This window comes from Equus przewalskii, chromosome 1 (genome assembly GCF_037783145.1).
Source record: "Equus przewalskii isolate Varuska chromosome 1, EquPr2, whole genome shotgun sequence".
Lineage (NCBI taxonomy): Eukaryota > Metazoa > Chordata > Mammalia > Perissodactyla > Equidae > Equus > Equus przewalskii.
The window spans coordinates 168,067,401-168,088,825 of NC_091831.1; the positions used below are offsets into that span (position 1 = coordinate 168,067,401).

Sequence of the window (21,425 nt, forward strand, 5' to 3'; positions counted from 1 at the left end):
AAAATTACCTAGAGTATCAGATCATCATAATTATTATATAACTGAAAAGAGCCTCTTTAAAAGACAGTAGTCACAAACTGGTACCCCGTTGGCCACATGAAAATCTGGGTCCAAGTGCCCATTCAGCAAGGAACGGCTGAATCTAAGGGGTGTAGGGTGCTCCAGCAGGCCACAGTTGCCACCTGGCCTGCCTTATGCATTTACATTATCTGCCAACTTCAATGGGTATTTAAGTTTTCAACTCCTCCTCTTTCTTTTTTTTTTTATATTTTAAAGATTTTATTTATTTATTTTTCCTTTTTCTCCCCAAAACCCCCCAGTACGTAGTTGAATATTCTTCGTTGTGGGCCCTTCGAGTTGTGGCATGTGGGACGCTGCCTCAGCGTGGTTTGATGAGCAGTGCCATGTCCGCGTCCAGGATTCGAACCAACGAAACACTGGGCCGCCTGCAGCGGAGCGCGCGGACTCGGCCATGGGGCCAGCCCCCTCCTCCTCTTTCTTTATCTTAGCTGCGTCCTCTGGCTTGAGCCAATATTCTAGATTCTGACTGTGACGCTGCCCCAGATGCCAAAAGACAATTTTCACCCACGCACCCCAGCTGCCCGAGCCTGTGTGCTGCTTTAGCTATTGGGGCCGTCCCCTCCCAATCAGTCCTGCCTACCCGCCCAGCACCACCCAGGACCTGGCACTGACAATCTGCAAAAAAAAAAAAAAAAAAAAGCACCCATTAGATTATGTTCATAAATGTCAATTTTAAGGAACAAGAACAATATAAACAATGGCGCTAACAGATTCACTTTTATAGAGACAGCATCAATTTTAGCTTCTTGTTTAAAAAAATCCTTTCTTATATTATTGAAGTAAACTGACCAAAATATATATAATTAAGGATAAAGTTAATAAATATTAGAGAAATAATTTCCGGAAGAAATCTACTAAGTATACAGAAGGTGAAAAGCAAGTTTGCACTCAATGTCTACAATTGTGTGAGGAAAAAAAATAACCTCGGTAACAAAGAGAAAATTTCTTGTACCCAGCAGGGCAAGCCAAAATCCTATCTTTAAGAATCAAATTACCCTTTTTAGAGGTCATTAGGATTGCTGAAGAGACATTTTTTTCCTTAGGCAGCAGCAATATTGTGGTGTAAAATGATCTATCAAGAAGCAAAATAGCTAACACAATGCAATCATAAATAATTCAGTAAGAAGCCTGAGATCATAAGCAGAGCATAAAGTTATCTCCGATGCCCTCAATACGTTCCTCATACAAATTACTCCTAAAAGAAGCAGACAGTTCATACTGGCAATCCCACGCCTAAAGCCCCAAGTCCAAATCGTGCCTATGATCTCCTCAGGCGCACTACCAATGAGACAATGCATTTTGTAAGTAACAGATGTTCCTGCTCTCTCCTGAAGCTTCACTTTAGGAAGATGAATACAAATGCAGTCAATCTACCAAACGTTTTAACATAACCACAGCCCCGGGGCTACATATACCTGGAGAACGGCTTATTTTTCCTTTCGAATGTTTCTCTTTTCCATTTTTATGTTTCTGTTGAGATTGCAAAGTGATTAGTTTATTAAAAGTGAACATATATAGCAACACATTTTTCAAAGTAAAACTATGCTACTTAAAAAAAAAGACTTCATAAAACTGCTGCTCCAACTGTAATGGCAGCCATTATTTTTGACAGAAGCTAGTATTTATTGACCACTTACTATACTCTAGGCACCACTCTAAGTGCTTTACATTTATTTTCTTGAATAATTCACAAAACTGTTCATGGGGTAGCTATTTTTATTAGTTTTAGATTAAGACGAGGAAACTGAGGCACAGAGAAGCTTAAGTAGCTTTCCTAAGGTCATACAGAACCTAGTGGTTCACTTATGCAATCTGACTCTAGATTTATGACTTTAACCACTAGATCCAATGCTGCTCGTTTCATCCAGCCAAGCCCCTCAAACACCCTGAAGGCAGCCATTCTTAAAAAGCTTGGAACTTGTACAGAATTCGTGGATAGTATGGAACTACATATCACTGCACTGTTTCCAACACAGAACACCAAGTTTCTGTTTTTATAAGTTTGAGAATCTCAGAATAAAAGATTTCTCAGGGTGTTTAATAAGGTTGGTGTGTAGTACAAATCTCCACGAATGCAATATAGTATGAAGTATTCATCACTGCCAGCACAATAGTACTTCCAGAGCTAAGTAAGCTGTCCCATGGAGAAACATTAACACGTACCTGCTACGATCCCTCATCCTCTATCTTTAAAAGGTACACGAGAATATCAGTTCCACTACCTTACAGCCAAATATTACACGTGCTTGCCCTAAGGCCAACAGTTGAGCTGAGTTTACAAAGGCCCTGAGATGCTTTTTAGACCATGCATTTCTGAGGCGCTGTTTACTTCCTTGGTAAGAAATGTCTGTACGTAGTGTATGACAGAGACTCCTGGTGACTCAGTCCTAATTTGCATCCCTGAAGTCTTCCTACTGAGAAAAGCAGCTCTGTGCACTGTCTACTAGACCTAAGCAGCAAAGGTACTGTCCAAACCATGCTTCTCAGTCGGGGATAAGTTTGTGTGCCAACAGAAGAAACATGGAGCATATTATTGGAGGATCAAATTTTACTTCAAGGTTTCCTCTCTGATACGAATTTAAAACATTATTTTATATTAAAATATGCAGTTAATATGCAACAGAAGGTAAATAAAGTGTTTCAAGACAAAACATGAGACTTCAAAGAAATTCTGAGTATGACAATGCCTTTCTAGACTTCCTTTAACAAAGGCACTCTCCTCTGCTGGGAGACTACTACATTAAAGGAAAAGTTTAAGGACCACTAAGCCACTAATAAGTTGAACTATGTGAACTGCCATTTTTATAGCTCAAAATGGCTAAATACTGGCAATTTCTTGTGATTAAATCTAAATATCACGCTCAGTCTTCGAAGATCTGGCATGGTACAGAAAAAGCTAATGTCTGCACTTTGCAGCGTCTTCTCAAGCCAGTGACTCTCTTAACCGAGAGTAACACATACGTATAAATATTGTTGACTGCTGACAGAAAGACGAACCAGCAGGGAGCCAAATTTCCAAGGTTTGCTAGAATAACTTACTCCAAAGCCATCTCCAAGAGCAGTTATCAATTTGTATTATCAACAAGGGCCAACTTTCCACCTGAAAATGAGTTAACATCAAATTTATGTAGGCAAGGAAGTGTAAGCACCTTCAACAATTTAAAAAATAACACAAAAGAATAAAACAGGCTACCGATTATGCCAGTCCTGATAGAAAGTATTAACATAAGTTTCTCTAACTAGGGTTTATAGATCTATTTTGATAGAGATGGGAACACACATTGAAATTTATGAGGAAAAAAGTCTTCTTAATCTTTCCGGTCATTTCAGTTTCTTAAAATGTTTTAATTTTGAGGATGGAAAATAAGAATAATCACAAATAAAGAGAGCACCAAACACAAAATAAGATAGGTTTGTTGGATTGATTTGTTAGTTTTTTCTTTCCAGAGCACGAAAAGACCAGTTTACAAAATGAACAAGCCACTAAACAGTAAATGGAACTAATTTCAGAATGCATCAAGGTGGCTGAAGTTTTGAAATATGTCTCATACTTAAATTTCAATTACTTTTGACTGTCACTTCTCTAAAAAACATCATGACAGCTTCAAGTCAGCCTCCAGTCTTTATTTTCTCAGTTTTGTTCGAAAAGCATAAAGTAAGCCAAAAACAAAACAAAAAACTCTTAAGATCTCCCATGCTTCAGGAAACATACATAAATCTTAAAGTCTAAATCTTTCAAACAAAACAAAACAATAATTAACTTAAATCTAGAAAGGAGCTGGATCATTCTATCCTGACCTAAGATTCCCCTAGCCCTGTGATTTAGGCTTTGCAAAATTATAGGTTACAAAACAGGAACACACAAGATACACAGAGCATTAAGTCTCGCTTCAGATGTTGCCTAAGGAAAGCTGCCCCTGGCAGGGAGAAAATGAGGCCTCTTCGTTACTGTACTTTAAATATCCCTAGGCACAGTCTAAAGTTGGTTTGCTGACACACTTAACCACGATACTGCACTGGCTTTAGCGTAAAACGGACAATGAAGAAATCATTTATAATCTTAGAATTATTTAATACAGTTTTATCTTGATTTTAAAATCTTGTCTGTATTGATTCCATCTTTGAATCTGACATATCTTGCTTCTTTCTTTCTACCACAAACTATTTCAAAATTCAGCTAAAAAAATCACTTCCTTCAGAAAGCCTTTCATGATTAATCCCCCTATTGTACTGTCTCCTCTTGGCTTAGCACTTTTTCCATTATTATATTTATGCTTTTAAAATAATGTTTGGCTTCTCCAGCCATCACTTAGATTGTGTGATTCTTGGGGTATTTTTCCAAATCATGATTAAAAAATCTTAAGATTATTAGACTAGTATCATTATGGGTAATGTTCTCTTTTCTAGTCTCCAAATTTCTAGTGGTTTAAAAACTTTTAAAATGAAACCCTCAAAAACCAATCAGCAAACTAAGCTTCTGTCCAATTTCTAACTTCTAAAATTCACAACAGTGTTTGTCAGCATCATCTTGGTAACATTACAAATGGGGGCGCCCATGTATAGTCTGATGTTCACGGCTATGCCTTTCACTGTCCCCACAGACGACCAAATCATAAAATGACAATGGGAGCTTTTAGTCACCGAGCCAGGAACTTTTTAGGGGCCTAATTTATATCACCTCTAATCATCACAAAGAAAAAAGTAAGGAAGGTATTATTGGTCCCAATTTTATAGATGAAAAAACTACAAAGACGCCAGTAAACAGTAGAATAGGATGAACTCGGGTCTCTGGCAACAAAGCTCATTCTCTTTCCTCAGTGCTAGGAAGCCTTTCCAAGCAGGGAGGGGAGACTGTGTTTTTGACATTAAGATGAAGGAAGGGATAAAACGTGCAGAACAAAGACGGTAGGGGGTGGGAGGGGAAGAGCATTACTTTATATTTGGGCTTTTTCTCTACCCATTTCTCCCTACATCTTTCCGTAAATCACAAACTTGCCTTTATCTCACAACTCCTCCAAGGATAAGGATCAAACAACTAAAAAGGGAGTGCTAGACATGAAAAGATGCTCATCATCGCTGATCATCAGGGAAATGCAAATCAAAACTACACTAAGATATCACCTTACACCCGTTAGAATGACAAAAATATCTAAAACTAATAACAACAAATGTTGGAGAGGTTGCGGAGAAAAAGGAACCCTCATACACTGCTGGTGGGAATGCAAACTGGTGCAGCCACTATGGAAAACAGTATGGAGATTCCTCAAAAAATTAAAAATAGAACTACCATACAATCCAGCCATCCCACTACTGGGTATTTATCCAAAGAGCTTGAAGTCAGCAATCCCAAAAGTCCTATGCACCTCAATGTTTATTGCAGCACTGTTTACAATAGCTAAGACTTGGAAGCAACCTAAGTGTCCAGGAACAGACAAATGGATAAAGAAGATGTGGTACATATATACAATGGAATACTACTCAGCTGCAAAACAGAACAAAATCATTCCATTTGCAGTAACATGGATGGACCTTGAGAGAATTATGTTAAGTGAAATAAGCCAGCGAGAGAAGGATAATCTGTGTATGACTCCACTCATATGAGGAATTTAAAATTATGGACTAAGCACAGTTTAGTGAATACCAGGGGAAAGGTGGGGTGGGGGGGGGCACAAAGGGTGAAGTGGTGCACCTACAACATGACTGACAAACATTAATGTACAACTGAAATTTCACAAGATTGTAACCTATCAATAACTCAATTAAAAAATAAAAAAATTTAAAAAAAGCAGGAAAAAAAAATAAATAAAAAAAATAAAAAGGGAGTGCTGGAGGGCCAGCCCACTGGCATAGTGGTTAAGTTTGCAGCACTCCTTTTCAGTGGCCCTGTGGTTCATGGGTTTGGATCCCAGGCAAGGACCTACACAGCACTCACCAACCCATGCTGTGACAGCGTTTGACATGCAAAGTAGAGGAAGGTTGGCACAGATGTTCACTCAGGGCCAATCTTCCTTAACAAAAAACAAAAGGACTGTTGAGAAGGCAGCGAAGAGAACAACACAGATGAGGTAGGTAAACCACTGCAGGAAGCTAAGCATGTCAAGACAGTAGACCTATAACAATGTAGAGGAGCGATTCTCAACTCTGGCTGCTTTAAAAAAATACCAAAGACAAGCCTAAACCAACTGAACCAGAATCTCATTTAATCCTAATATCACCACCATACAATATGTATTAGCACTATTAATTTAAAATAAGAATACTGAGATTAGATAATACAGATTATTTTAATAGCTGACTGGTGTCCACTACGCTCTCATAATTCATCTGTTAAATTGGGTAAGAAAGATTATCTTGGCATAATTTTTAGATAAGCCCACAGCAACTGCAAATGCTTTAGAAAATAGCAGGAAAATGACAATGAAAGTCAAACTTATATTATCTGACATGAACTTAGTCTTCCTAATTCTCTATAGCAACCCTAAAAATGAATTAGTTATCATTACTTAGTACTTTAAAATGTTAAACAGTACTGATTTAAGCTCAATTAAGAATTTGCTTTACCTAAATGGCTCAAAACGACACGTACATTAAATCTAAATAAGATAAATACAGAAACTTTTATAGCCAATACTAAGATTTCAGAAAAGCTTATAGTTCTATAGTGACAGTACAAATGGTTTAAACTCTTTTGGAAAATATAATGTATTAGAAATCATAAAAATATCAAAACCATCTGACAAAAGAATCCAGCTTTTGAAAATTCATGCTGATGGCAAACATCAGAATCGTTAAGTGCTGATTATAGCACTATAAAAGCGAAAACTGGAAACTTACAAGTCCAACATTACAGAAATGGTTAAAGTTTGACATATTCAAAGACTATTAGGCTTTCATTCAAAACTATAATTTTGCAAACCGCAAGTGCAGAAGTTTTACATGTTGAGAGAGCCCCACAAGTGAAGCAGTGTTTCCTTCCTAAAGAGTGCTTTGTAGAACAATAGTGCCAAAGAATGAGGAAAAGTGTTGTGTGCAGGGAAAGGTCCAAATACTTCTGGGAAATGCCTGGTTGCGGTCTTCTTTCCTACAGCACATCTCCACACGTGATATGGTCACGTGCACTATGCACCGCCAGGAGGGCCCATATACAGAGCACTGGATGTTTCTCACCATGTTTTAACTATAGACCTCTCCCTCACTTCGACCTTTTCCTTTTTTTTCCTTGCTGCGAATCTTGTGCACTGGTGTTCTATAGAACACAACCTTTGTAATACTAATCATTGAAAACTACTCTAAGTCAAAAAATTAATTCCTTTTTTTAATACTATGATAGGATTTTTATTAGAAGGATATATAACAAGTCAATGTCACACTTCTACTTAAAAGTGACCATTTCTGATTAATATTTTGGATCAAATTATTTAACATTCAGAATTCTAAATATAAACAGAATCTTCTCTTAGCTATTCCTGGAATATAAATAAAGATAGTTTTAATTAACCTAGTGTATTTTAAGATTTATCAGTTCACATAAAAATCTGTGTTATTCATATTTTAAAGTTTCACATCACATCCTGTCCAAGCTAAAGATGGCGTGTTGCAACATAAATTTTAAAATTTGACTTTCGTAATTCTGAACACAAATTCCCATAAAATCAACTTAATCCATGTTTCTTAAGTCATAGCACAGAAGTCTAACTTGTAATGTGCTCCAGGCACAGCACTGATATCTTACTTTAATATATAATGAAAATACATTCAGTGTACCAAGATTCCAAGAATATTTCCTGCAAACTTGGAAGGAATGGGGAGAATACTGCTTCTTATCACTGCATAATACAAGTCAACAGGAATGGCAGATACACACAGCTCCAAGAACCAATGGGAAGCACATCCTATAGAACAGACAAGTTAGGAATGGAATAGGCAAGAAACAAGAGTTACAGAGATGTGGAAATTTATAAGATGGTGGGATAAGAACAGGCCAGAAGTGGGGATACAATTTACTTTGCCTTCGTCTTCTGTTTTTCCTAAGTACTGTAGGTTACTGTTAGGGACTGGAAGAACGGCGGAAGCTGGTTCACTGAAGGAGACTGCAAATGGGGCCCCAACTGGAGTCTAGTGTTTCTGGCAATTCTCCTTCAAAATTACACAAGAGAAAGCCCCTGAAGGGTAAAAGGAAGTGTTGGGGGTGGGGAGAAGACTGAGCAGCAGGAACCAACTCTAATACGGCAGTGATAGGAAAAGGAACTACCTTTTTTTGAGCATTTACTTACTAGAAACTTTTACTATCTCATTTAATCTTCATAACATTGAAACTTAGATATTCTCATTGTACAGACGACAATGAGTTAAGAAATTTGTCCAAGGTCAAGATGTGATTTAAGAGGAAAAAGAAAGAAGGTAGTGCTTACATGTGCCTAGTTTCAATGTCCATGCTCCTTCAACTACTTCACACAGCCTCTTCATACAGTCTCTAATCTCCATTACTGACAGCTACTGCCATAGCTGCCAACGAAGCTTCTAATCCTTATAACTTTGTCACTTTTTCTCATCACTTCGCTCTCCTCTTATGTCTCCAATACTTTGAGGCTTTTGTTAACGTGTGAGGTCTTCCAGAGACACCAGCTTCCAGAGGGCTCTTTCCAACCAGACAGTAAATCAATAAGTAATAACAGTGTTAGTTTAGGCTTTAGCTATTCCTGACAATTTTTATCACCATTCATTCCACAAACGAACTCTTCCATTTCTCCCGGGGAAGGGAGATCTCATTCGGACATTTGGGAGTGTCAGACAGCAGATTTTAAGGTAAGAGAATTTTTACCCTTCTATCTCCCACCTCTCTCATCTGAATGTCACTGACTGAGCCATCTCGCTACTTGGTACCTAGTTGAGAATCCAGTAACAAGAAGTGAAAAACAAACCAAGTTTTTTTAAAAAACAATATATAGCAATTGATTGTTTCAAAGATCATGATCCTTACTGACATAAGTGTCTTGGTCCCTCAAAGCCTATTCACTCTTAGTTTAGACATGACTAATAATCCAGTCATCTGGATTCTAGCTAGGGTGGAGTAGAGCGCCATTTTAAAAGTGAAGAAGCAAACTCACTGGGAGCAGGAAGAAGTCAGAGCAGGCAGCTAATAGTGATGGAAGTGACCAAAATACTATTTAATATAGATGTTTGAAAAAGCAGGGCAATACGGGGCTATTTAGTACAAGAGCAAAGTGCACAAGACGCCATTATTCCCCTGGCTCGGCAGGGTACAGAGGAGGCCAGGAATCCCTGCTCAATTTCCCCAAATTACTCTATCCTTGTGTTTGCTGCTCGTGCCATCTGCTACCTAGCACTTCCGAGTATAGCCATTAGACCCGCCTGCTTTAGAATCTCCTCCTTTTTCCTCTTCAACTCTAACTGTTCATGGCTTTTACATTGTGGTTAGTATTCACAGACTCACCCTTAATCCGCACTATGGTCTGGCATCTTGATTATTCTCATAGTTCCCACTTCTAAGTCACAACATAGCCCATGCAACACATGGCCTAGAATTTAGCTGTATTTCCGACCTTCTTGGGGCCCCACCTGAGGGCTTTCCTTAGCAGACACTGCTTCTCACTCCCTGCCAGATGCCCAGCCAGGCTCTTAACTTTGCAAGTGTAACTCCCTTCCACAATTCCATTATTACTCTGCCTTCTGGCTGCCACGGTCATGGTACACCCAAGTAACACAGTCAACAGACCATCCATTACCTCTAACCCCCAAGTAGATCTAGGGCAGCCCTCCGTAATCCAACTCATTGATATTTCTGCAGCAAAAGATAAACATATTTGCATAAGGTGGGATAAATAATGACTATGAGTAGCTTCAAACCAGTTCAGGTCATGTTTTGCTCCCATATGAGCTAAGAAAAACACTTTTCAGAGTCTTGTGGACTCCAGAATTAAGATTAAGGGATTTTGTACCTGTATATGTTTTTCTTCCTTTTTTTTTCCCACTTTTCGGATTTCTCTCAAAATATTAAAAAAGAATTTTTTCTTGTGGTCTCAATGGGTACTTTCAATTTTCTGATAACTTTACTTAGATAAAAAACGTATTGAATAAAGAGGTATTATTCTGCATATATACACAAAAACATGCATATATTCAACACAGAAACCTACAAATACAACAGAAATGGAAATAGATAGATGCCACTGTAGAGTTATCCACAGAGAAGCATTATTGGGGCACTAAGTACAACTAAGTTCCTGAAAAAATACAGGGGCCCGCCTCGTGGTGTAGTGGTTAAGTTCACGTGCTCCACGTGGGCAGCCTGGGGTTAGCAGGTTTGGATCCTGGGCACAGACCCACACACCACTCATCAACCCACGCTGTGGTGGCAACCCACATACAAAATAGAGGAAAAGTGGCACAGATGTCAGCTCAGGGACAATCTTCCTCACCAAAAAAAAAAAAAAAAAAGTTCATATATAAAACATTTTATTTAGTGAAATTAGAATCAAATGATGGTTTTAAGATTAGCAAAAGTATATGCACAGCTTCAAATATTTACAATTATCACCTCCTACAAGTTTTCCTTCTTTCCTGTCATAAAACTCGCTCAAATTTCTTAGGCAGGTAACATTAACAGAGTGCCTTAATATGGCTATATTATGCTTCTTTTTTTTAGAAATAATTACCTTTTAAGTTGCCACTAGAGTAAAAAAAAAAAAAAAAGCCCTAGCATGATTCAGGATACACGCTTCAGTTTCAATGTGTTGGGTATCTGTTAAGAGAGTCTAATTTCTCCTCTGGGTCTTACTGTAAATATGTTTGATTTCATGTTCAGTTACACTTTCAGTAATTTTCTGTCTGATCTTTTGATCAATTGCTATGTCACTAGATTCATGTTAAAAAAATGTTCTGAGTAAAAATAACTGTTACTCGTGATAAACACCATGAAAGATTCATTAAAGAGTTTACCAAACTAAAAAACTTTTCCACACCAGATCTAAATTAAAACAAAAAATTATAAAGTTGTCAGAGAAACATAAAAATCCCTCCCTTTCTCTAGTCTTCCAAAAGGCTAGGATCACTGAAATGAAAAACTTTATACTAGGTAAATATAACAGAACAGCCACGCCCCTCCTCCATCATTACACACCTAGAATCCAGAAGCATTTATGGGATCCTACAGTTTACCTGACGCAATAAAAAAAAAAAAGCAAGATTAAGAATTAAAACTGAACTTAACCTATTTCCTCCTACAAAAGATTTACTGATTAAGAGTTTAGAGTTCTAGTCCAGGGTTGGCAAATTTTTTCTGTAAAGGATCTGTAAACTACTTTAGGCTCTGTGGGCCATACGGTCTCCACCACAATTACTCATAACAACACATAAACCACCATAAACAACAGATAAACGAGTACGGTTGTGTTCCAGTAAAACTTTACCAAACCCGACCACAGGCTGGATTTGACCCACAGGCTGTCAATTACCAACCCCTATTCTAACCCAAAAAATTTAACACTAGAACTAGACAAGAATTCAATTAAACGATATAAACAAGTTTTTACTAGTGCCTTAAGCCTCAGTTAACTCATTTCTTAAGAGAAGATTAATAAGTTTCTGCAGTCTCCTCAAAAAGCAGAAGTGCTTTTTATATGAGGAGTGTGGTCCCATAGAGGACTGTTGAAAGCCATCAACTACACTATGGTTAATTAACAAAACACAGAAGACTCAATAAAGCTTTTCTTTTGTTCAACGCAGATGCCACTAAACTGGCTAACCAGCATCCAGAATGAAGTAAATTTAGAATATGTAGGGGCCAAACAAATCCAGAGTTTAATCCTTTACTTTATTCATAATTAAGAAAGCCTCACGAAGGATATAAACTGCCTCAATCTCCTTTTGAAATAAAGCTGGAAGGAAGGAAGACAGGTGCACTACCTAAAGACAAAAGTACTTAAATTTTTTCCTTAGAAAATGTGTTTACTATTTGTGTAATTTAAACAATTTTTAAGGTATTTTGGATTATATATTTTCTGTCACTAAAGTCAGATACAATGACAAAAAGAAAGGAAGAGAAAAGTAACCTAGGATCCATAAACAGTGTTGGAGAAGCTTAAGCTAAAATTCAGGTCTCCCGAGTCTTCTCCTATACCACAGCTACCTATATAAACTAACAGCATTCGAAGACAGATCCAGCCTCCAGTACTTTTTCCAACTGTTACTATCCTTATATTATAAATCTTGCCTGTTAGTCCATTTTATTAAACAAAAAAAAAAATCAAAGGTATTACAACGGAAGACAAAGATCAGCTTCAACGTCGATCTAAAGTCACTTTCTCAAAGACGCACTTTCAAAAACGTCTGGAAAATGAAACAGGACAATTCTGCTCTCCCCACCCATCTAACGTCCAGCTCTCAGGACACTTCCGCTTCCCTTACACTTCAAATAATCTCGCCAGAGTATTTTCTCCGAAAGTTCTGAACTGTACTGGCGGGCCCCTTTTCACCCCTCCTTTTAACGTCTCTAGGCTATGAGTCCCTTAAGGGCGCCGAACCTGCACATCAAACGTGCTGAATAAATGAATGCACATAAAAATAATGTATAATTATGACCTTTAATGAGGGAGCTCAAATCATTTGACTACTATCTGATTTGACAGTTACGAAAATCATCTTAACTTGCTAGAGGTATACATGCCTGTCATTAGTAAGCACCGTACAGCGCGTGATAAAGTTCCTAGAGACTCTACAACCGCATGAAATGACGCTGCGCGGGCCGAGAGCAGGGTCGGAAGGGAGGCTTCCCGGCACGAAGCGAAGGCCACCCCAGCAGAGGCTTCCTTGCCCCGCGAGGAGGACTGCAAGCAGCCCCGCACACAGAAGGCAGCCCCCACTCTCGCCCCTGCTCCCTCTGGAGAGCCGCCCCGAGGCCGCGCGCCGGCGTCCCGAGAGCCTCGCCCGCCGCCGGGATGGGGCCCCGCTCCCTGCTGACCGCGCGGCGGGCGCCGCAGGGCGGGTCTGGGCGCGGCGCGCCGGCGACGCGGGCTCCGACCTCCCGACCTTCCCCGCACGCCGGAGGCCCCGGGCTCCCGCCGGCGGGCGGAGTCCACGCCTACCTGTTGTGCCCCAGGGAGCGCAGACTTTCCCGGAGCCCAGGAGGAAGGCTGTCCGCACCGGGCAGCGGGCGTCCCCGCGCGCCGGGTCAGCCCCTCCTCGCAGGGCCCCGGCCCCTGGCCACGGCGCCTCAGCCCTCGACTCCTTCCCGCACCCAGGGCCAGCTACCTCCACCACTTCGCCGCCGCCACCACCCCGGGAACGCCCAGCCGCTCAACTCCCGCCGCGGGCCCCGGTGCGGCGTCTCTCCCCGCAGGCAGGCAGCCTGGACACCGCCCCCTCGCGCCCGGAGCCGCCTCCACTCCCGGGAACCCCCGACTGCCCGACCTCAGGGGCGCCCCCCGCGGCTCGGCGCGCCTCCCAGCCCCGCCACGTTACCCGCTCCACAGCGCAGCAGGGCAGCGCCACGACTTGCCAGCGGCGGCGACTGCGAGGCAGGAGTCGGGAGGGGTGTGCGCGGGGCGGGGCCGGAAAGCTCCGGGTCAGCGCCGCCCGGGCTCGGATTGGGGGCGCGCCCTGCGCCGCGCCGCGGAGCCCAGGCCTCCCCAGCCGGCCACCGAGCCATCGAGCGCCCGCTCTGGCAGGCGTGACTGCTCCACCGCCGAAAGAGCGATGGAGGCGACCGCGGCCCAGATTGAACCCAGGGCTGCGGATCTGCAGTCCGAAGATTTTGGCCACAGCTATTTTTGTCTGTTTTTATCGCCACTTAGAATCCGTGGGGGCGGCATTGGGCATCTGAAGGCTAAGACACAACTGGAGCCTGGAGAAATTCAGGCAGGGAGTGGTGTGGGTGTAGATGGTGGAATGTTAGAGGTGGAAGGCGCCCTACAGAGCCTTGTAGTCTTAGCTCTTCGTTTTACAGCCTGAGACTCAGGCCTGATGTAAAGCGACTTGCTTAAGGTCACACACTGAGTCAATGGCGGAATTGGGACTAATAGCCTCTTGGTTCCAAGTTAAGTGCGTTTTTCCAGTATACTCAGTGTTTTCAAAGCAATTTTTCAACTATTTTGAAACAATCTCAAGCCTATAAAAACGTTGCTAGTACAAAGAATGTTTTTTTCCTGAACCACTTGAGCTTTAAGTTGCTGATACGATGCCACATTGTCCCTAAATACTTGCATATGTATTTCCTGCTAATAAGCACCTTCTACTACATAATTACAATATAACTATCAAAATCCACACATTTACATGATATATTTCATTTTACCAATTGTCTCAATAATGTTCTTTATGGTAAGAGGATTCAGTTCAGAATGAAGCATTGAATTTACTTATTATGTATCTTTAGTTGCCTTTGATCTGGAACACCTTCAGTCTTTCCTTGACTTTCATGTGCTTAACACTTTTGAAGATTCCCCGCCAATTATTTTGTAGAATGGCCTTCACTTTGACTCTGTCTGCAGGTATCTTTGAAGGGACTCTCACAGAAGTGATGCTGTTTTCTTCTCATTGCACCTGATCAGGTGGCACATAAATTTGTCTCATTATTGATTTTTTTTTTAATTAGGTAGTGTCTACCAGGCTTCTCCACTGTAAAGTTGCTTTTTTATCATTTTGTAATTAATAAGTATTTTGTGGGGGAGATTCTTTGAAACTATGTAAATATCTTGTTTCTCATCAAACTTTCAATTTATTTATATCAGTATGAATTCAGTTTCCTATTTTATTTAATGGGTTATATCAACAACATGGATGGATCTTGAGGGTATTATGCTAAGTGAAATAAGTCGGACGGAGAAAGTCAAACATCATATGATCTCACTCATAAGTAGAACATAAAAACAACAACAACAAACACACACAGAGATACAGAGATTAGATTGGTGGTACCAGAGGGGAAGTGGGGAGGGGGAAGGTGAAAGGGGTGACTGGGCACACGTGTGATGGTAATTGGTGTTTGGGTGGTGAACATGATGTAAACTACACGGAAATTGAAATACAAGGATGTACACCTGAAATTTACATAGTGTTATAAGCCAGTGTTACCTCAATAAAAAATAAAATAATAATGGGTTATAATCTGTTTCTATCATTATTTATTTTGATGTTCAAATTGTCCCAGGTTTGGTCAGTGAGAGCTGCATTCATGCTGGCTTCTGTGTCTTTGTGCATCTGTTTTAAATTCTTTCACAATATTTTTTTGTAAAACATTTTAAACATACAGTAAATTTGAGAGTTTTATATACCATATACCCATCATCCATATTCTACATTAACATTTTACTCTTCTGTGCCCTTTTGACACACGTCCATCGTTCTTTGAGCTTTCCCTTACTTTCTGGCACAATAAGGTGTTCCAGGTTCATCTTGCCCCAGCCCTGGATACAGCCATTTATCCAAGAGTCTCAGCTCCTTTTAGTGGAGAATAGTATTTAGAAACACTAGACATGCTCACTGCTATTTGGGTACTACTGCCCAGCCTGTCTCAGTGAATGCAGCTAGGGAATATTTATACATTCACACAGTATATACAGTGCATTTATATAAGTGTATTTATGCACACACCTTTACGGCTATATTTCTTTAACACTATATATTGAAAAACCATATGTTCACACTAATACCTCCAATCCAGCATCACACTGTTCACTTAGTTTTCTCCCTTCCACATGCGTAACTCCTTTCTCCTACAGAGAGAAACCTGGATCCAATTATCCTTGAGATATTTACATATTTGAGCAGCCTCCCCCATATTTAAGCAATCATCCATAGCTACCATCTCTTTCTTTGGAGGATGCTGTTCTTAGCCCAGGAAGGTTCTGAAACCCTGAAATTAGCCACCACAAGCCCCCCTTCTCTTTCTTTCTTTTTTTTTTTTTGAGGAAGATTAGCCCTGAGCTAACATCCACCACCAATACTCCTCTTTTTGCTGAGGAAGATTGGCCCTGAGGTAACATCTGTGCCCACCTTCCTCTATTTTATACGTGGGACACCTGCCACAGCATGGCTTGATAAGTGGTGCATAGGTCTGTGCCCAGGATCCAAAGCAGCGAACCCCAGGCTGCCAAAGCACAGCAAGTGACATTAACCACTTTGCCACCAGGCCAGGCCTCCCCCCTTTTCTTTTGTTACCTCTGCTTCCAAACCCTGTGCCCATGCCCAGTCCATAAGCCCTCCCCACACTGCTCAGGCTCCAACATCCCTTGCCAAGCATCCTCCAGGCATCCTCTTTACCCCACTTGATATATATAGACACATTATACATATATATATATATATATATTTACAAACACACACATACATATGTGTATATGTACGGAGTACTATAAAGTCCCCCGAGAAAGGCACAAAAGTATTACAGATCCTGAAGGAGAGAGCAGTGACTATGTTGAGAGGCTCATGAAGGGTTTAAAGAAAGAGATGACATTTAAAACAGGCTTTGAAGGATACCTAAGAATGGATGAGTAGGATATACTCTATTAGATACTGGAACAACTCTGGAAAATAATTTGAGCAGATCCAAAGCAGAGAAAGCAATTCATTCTGAGACCGAGTATGCGGTATAAGAATAACAATGAGAGAATTTTAGAGCTGGAAGGGATATTATGTATCAACGAGTCCAACTGCTAGTTTTACAGAGGATTCAAAGATGGCTCCAAACTTTGAACCTAAGTGACTATGAGAATTAAATTCGAAGGAGTCAGGTTGGAGGGAGAATAATGAGCTGAACCGTAAAAAATGAGGCGACAGTAGAGCATCTAAGGAGAAATGTGAGACTACAGCTTAGAAGAGAGGACAGAACTGGAGATCTCGATTCAGAACTTTTCCACATGGAGCTGACAGCTGACACCATGAAAGAGAAAAAGTAAAGAGAGAAAACAACAAGGACAGAACTCTGAAAAGCAACCAGTTTAGTTTTAACCAAATGGAAACGTGTCCCACCTTTCAACTGCTGTACTTTGTTCAATCTCAAATTGAAATTTTGAGTCACAGTAAAGAGCAAGGTGTATTATAATTAGTGGGAAAAAAAACACAGCTTTGGAATCAGGTGATTTGTGTTCAAATCCCAATTCCACCACTTAGTAGGCGTGACCCAGGGAAAACCACTTTGTATCTCTGAAGCTTGGTTTTCTCACTTTTAAAATGAGAATAACATCTCCCTCCCTGAGGTGTGCTGAAGATTCAAGATAGAATAGAAATAACTGGCATATTGCCCATTATCAAATGATAGCTAACATTATTAGGCACTTACCTTAACTCTCTACCCCCAACTTACTCGAGCTGGTTCACTCAGTTGGTGTCACTGCTTGGCACAGAAGGCACTCAGACATTCGTTGAAGGAATGGAGAATTTTGCATATTTACTACTTATTTTATACTCATCACTATAATGCATTATACTGCATCTTCTTGGCTTTCTGTAAAGGAAAAATTTCAGCAACCTTTAAATGAAGTACTGTCAGAAGTAGAACTGTTGGCATTTAATAATGCATGCAAAAATTATGAAGTCAACCAGTAGTTACCCATTTGACTGGCTATGTGATATCCTGCTTTAAGTTATTGTTCAAACACATCTGATACAACGATTCTAGGTTCCAACCAGCAAACATTTGGGGAACTGAAAATGACAGACTACCTTTAAGATGGCTTCTACCCCTGAGGTTATAAAAGCCAATGATGGTAGAACAGTATTACCAAAAAAATGGGACTTTAGAGTACCCACAGAATTCTAGGGTCCTCCTTTTGATTATACTCCTCAAGGTGTTAATAGGCGTTCCTTTAAAAACACATTCTTAAATAAATTTGAGAATCACTATATGTTAATATATTATAGCTATCTTTCAGAGTCTTTACCAGCAGGCTGCATTTTGTGCAATGTTTCCCAAGCTTATTTGACGATGGTATAAAATATCTTCTTTTGAAGGAATGCATACTAATATCTTTCAGAACTAGTGTTCCTGGGAGCAGACTTTGGGAAATGCAGCTCTGGAAGTTTGTTATTAGTGACCCACTCCAGTCACGTCAGGTTGCTCAGTGTTGATGAAACCATTGAGGAGATTGGCATGTACATGTGGCAAGCTCATGTCACAAACCTCATGGGTTGGGCATAGCTTCCATTCTGTCGATTTCAAGGTGATTTGAAGCCTGAGATGACAGTGATAGCCCCCTCCAACAAAAGATCCACTGGCCCTTTGTGATACACTTTTCCATTTTTTGGTCTAGCAAGCATGATTTGTCAATGTAGTGCTGAGCTTGCGGTAATCTGTGACAGCCTTTAGCGCTAAATTTCCCACAAGAACTTTTGGCCACAGGTAGAATTTTCCTCAGAAGGCAAACGACCACGATAAATATTCAGCCAAGAAGTGCTTAAAACATAGCATAGATCTTGACCCACAATGGCAAGTAAGTAAGTAAGTAGGTAGGTAGGTAGGCCATCTAACCCGGAAGGAAGCAGTTAAACTCAGGGTTGGTGCTTCTAAGCAGGAATATTGAGCAAAGGTAGATCTGCAACTATGTATTTGATAAATACATACATACATTTCTGTATGTGTATACACACATTCATGACATGAAGGTACATACATACATTTCTTGTATACTTTACATAGGAAAGGACTGCAAGTATGCTCATATCCCTCCCATTCCTCATTCTCTGATCAGATGAAGAAATACTGTGTTTGACATGTGCATAACCTTTATGGTTTTGTTCTAAAGTTGTTGTCATATATTTATAAGCAAGCCACTTAACCTCTTTGGGCCTCAATTTCTTCCTCTAGAAAATGGGCATGTCATATTAGAGGGTCTCTAAGATCTCCTCCAGTTTTAAAATTCAAATATGCTATGGTTATTCTCACAAAAATCTCTTCAAAGTAAATAGAGTAGCTACTATTTGGAAGAAATAGAAACCAAAGCCCAGAAGATGTAAGTGCTTTGTCCATGTTTAGAACAAGATTCCAGAAGAAAGATTTAAAACCAGGCCTTCTGAATCCTTGTCTGATATCTTTTTCATATTATCACAGTATTCAAAACAGTATAAGATATGTTAAACTAATAACACTTTTAAAAATCTTTCTTTTATAGGTATGTAGTCATATATTTATTTTAAAGTATTAACATCAACTTGAAAATACAATTTTTTAAGACTCAAGGAAACAAAAAAATAATCCTACTACCTCCACATGGTAATTATTTTCATTTATTTGGTTTTCTTTCAACTGTTACTTGCCTAAGCAAAGCTATATGCATGTGGCACATCAAATTTGTATTCATAGTAATTTTATTACCACTAGCTGTATAAATATCAGTTCCTGGGGTTAGCATTGCTAGCACTCAATCACGTGGAACTGAGAGAAGGGGGCAAAACTGCTATCTCCTACCTGTAGGTAGGTGTAATTGGCAAGGGGTGAAGAGGACCTAAAATGATTCTGTAGTCTGCTATGATCTTCCTTTTCTCTCATATCTGGCTTTAAAGTCTCATGGCTAGAATCATTCCCTTGGTTTTCACAAGAAAGAGAAAGAGGCTTTAGGAAGTCAATGTCAAGATGCTGTCATCTAGGGTGGCAGAGAAAATCCTGGCGATCTCTTCTGCCTTATTCCTTTAATACAGTTTTCACCTTGAAAGACAGGGAGAATGTGACCCTGAAGGAGGGAGCAGGATGGTTTCCGTGGAAATGGGGAGGATCTGGCAGCAACAAACCTACAGTGGCCAGGGAGAGAAGGCTCTGGATGACGGGATCCAGAGCAGACTCCAGGAAGGGGGAAGGAGGTGTCTGTGAGGAATCAATAAAAGTGGGGCTGAGAGGAATTAGAAGATAGTCTTTGGTCAGCTTGTCAATGTTTCCCTGCCAGAAAGTTCCCAATGGGAACCACACGAAACACCATGATAAGCCAAATTAATCATGAAGTTAATCTATCAAGGTGAAGGAGCAAAATTCAATGACATTAGCAGCTCAGTCCTAAACATGAGCCAAAACCCGAGGAACGGGATAGGTCAAGCCAGAGCTAGGACTGAGGAGGAGGGCTATGTTATTGAATATTACACAAACCCTCGACTTTGGCTGCAAGCTCTTTAGGCAAGTTTACCTATAGACAGGTAATTCAAGAGAATAACTTAGTGCTTTCATTTAGGGATGTTTCACATAGCATATAGGGCATCCCACCAAAATCTTATTCACCAACGGGAGACATTTGAATGTGAAAATTGATGATGGATAATCATCCACTTAAAATCAAATATGTTGGGATAATAATCACTCAAGATAATATAATAGTAAGATTCAAGTAATTTGTTGTAAAATTCATAATCTAAGATTGTCTAGCTCAAGAAATTGAATTTACCCAGTAAAAGGGCAACTCTACATAGTTGATAAATAGTATTTTTGCAGAATTATCATACATGGGGAAAAATTATATGCAATACTATAAAAAATACTTGAAAAAATTCTTACCAGTTACTGTGTTTCTGATTATAGATCTATTATGAAGTTTGGGATACATTTTTCTGGAAGCAAATTCTAATAAAAATTAGTCTATATGTCAAACTTCTTGTTTAGCTACAAACTTAGAGGAGAAAACCTTATCCAGATATAAATATTTAACTGACCATTATGAACAATAGCTAGAAATTAAATTAACCATATAATGTGGTTAAGATAATCAGTGGAGCTAGAATCATAGATCAGGAAGAAAAAGAAAAATGTTAATAATATGGAATAGAATTATATACTCTTGAACTCAATTTGCCAACCTACAGGCAGTCACAGACCAGAGCACAAATCTATTTATAGATCATACTTGCTCATCTTAATAATATTTTATTGACTTATACATTTTCCCTCTTTGCTTCTTCTCCTTTATACTCTTTGAATTGAATATTTTTTAAAAAGATTTCTTTGTCTTAAATATTTATGAAAAAATACTGTTTTAAAAAAGAAAAATATAAAATCCCTTATACCAACTGAATTATGTTAAAATTTGTGATTATGAACAAAGATTATGAGATTAAATAAAAATGAAATGATTGTATTTGAATAATTGAGATTACAGACTTTAAAAAATCTTTTCATTATTTGTAATTGTTTATATTGCTTTTACAAAAGAAAAAAAAGAAAAGCATTTTAAAAAGTTTTCTCTTTGCAATTTCCTGGTGCAATTTTTCCCCCTTCGGAAAGGTAACTGACACATAGTAGGTGCCAACATAAACTTGTTGAATAAGTGTACAAAACGGCAACTACAACGGCTGGCATATTTCCTTTAGGGAGCAGACAAATGATGGCACTGGCTATGGTGAGATAAGGGTAA

The 21,425-nt window shown here is 39.5% G+C and overlaps 1 protein-coding gene across 19 annotated transcripts in view; it reads right to left on the bottom strand.

Annotated features, from left to right (window-relative positions):
* Positions 1 to 13,661, bottom strand: part of HEATR5A (HEAT repeat containing 5A) — a 99,482-nt gene extending 85,821 nt beyond the window's left edge. For 10 of the 19 annotated variants that reach the window (XM_070587392.1, XM_070587330.1, XM_070587285.1 and 7 more), the window contains exon 1: positions 13,185 to 13,324. The gene's annotated coding sequence lies outside the window, so the exon portion shown is untranslated. Of the gene's footprint in view, positions 1 to 13,184; positions 13,325 to 13,350; positions 13,489 to 13,560 lie in introns of those variants that run through there. The other 9 variants (XM_070587332.1, XM_070587295.1, XM_070587337.1 and 6 more) reach the window with 5 other exon arrangements.
* Between the last annotated feature and the right edge of the window lie 7,764 nt (positions 13,662 to 21,425).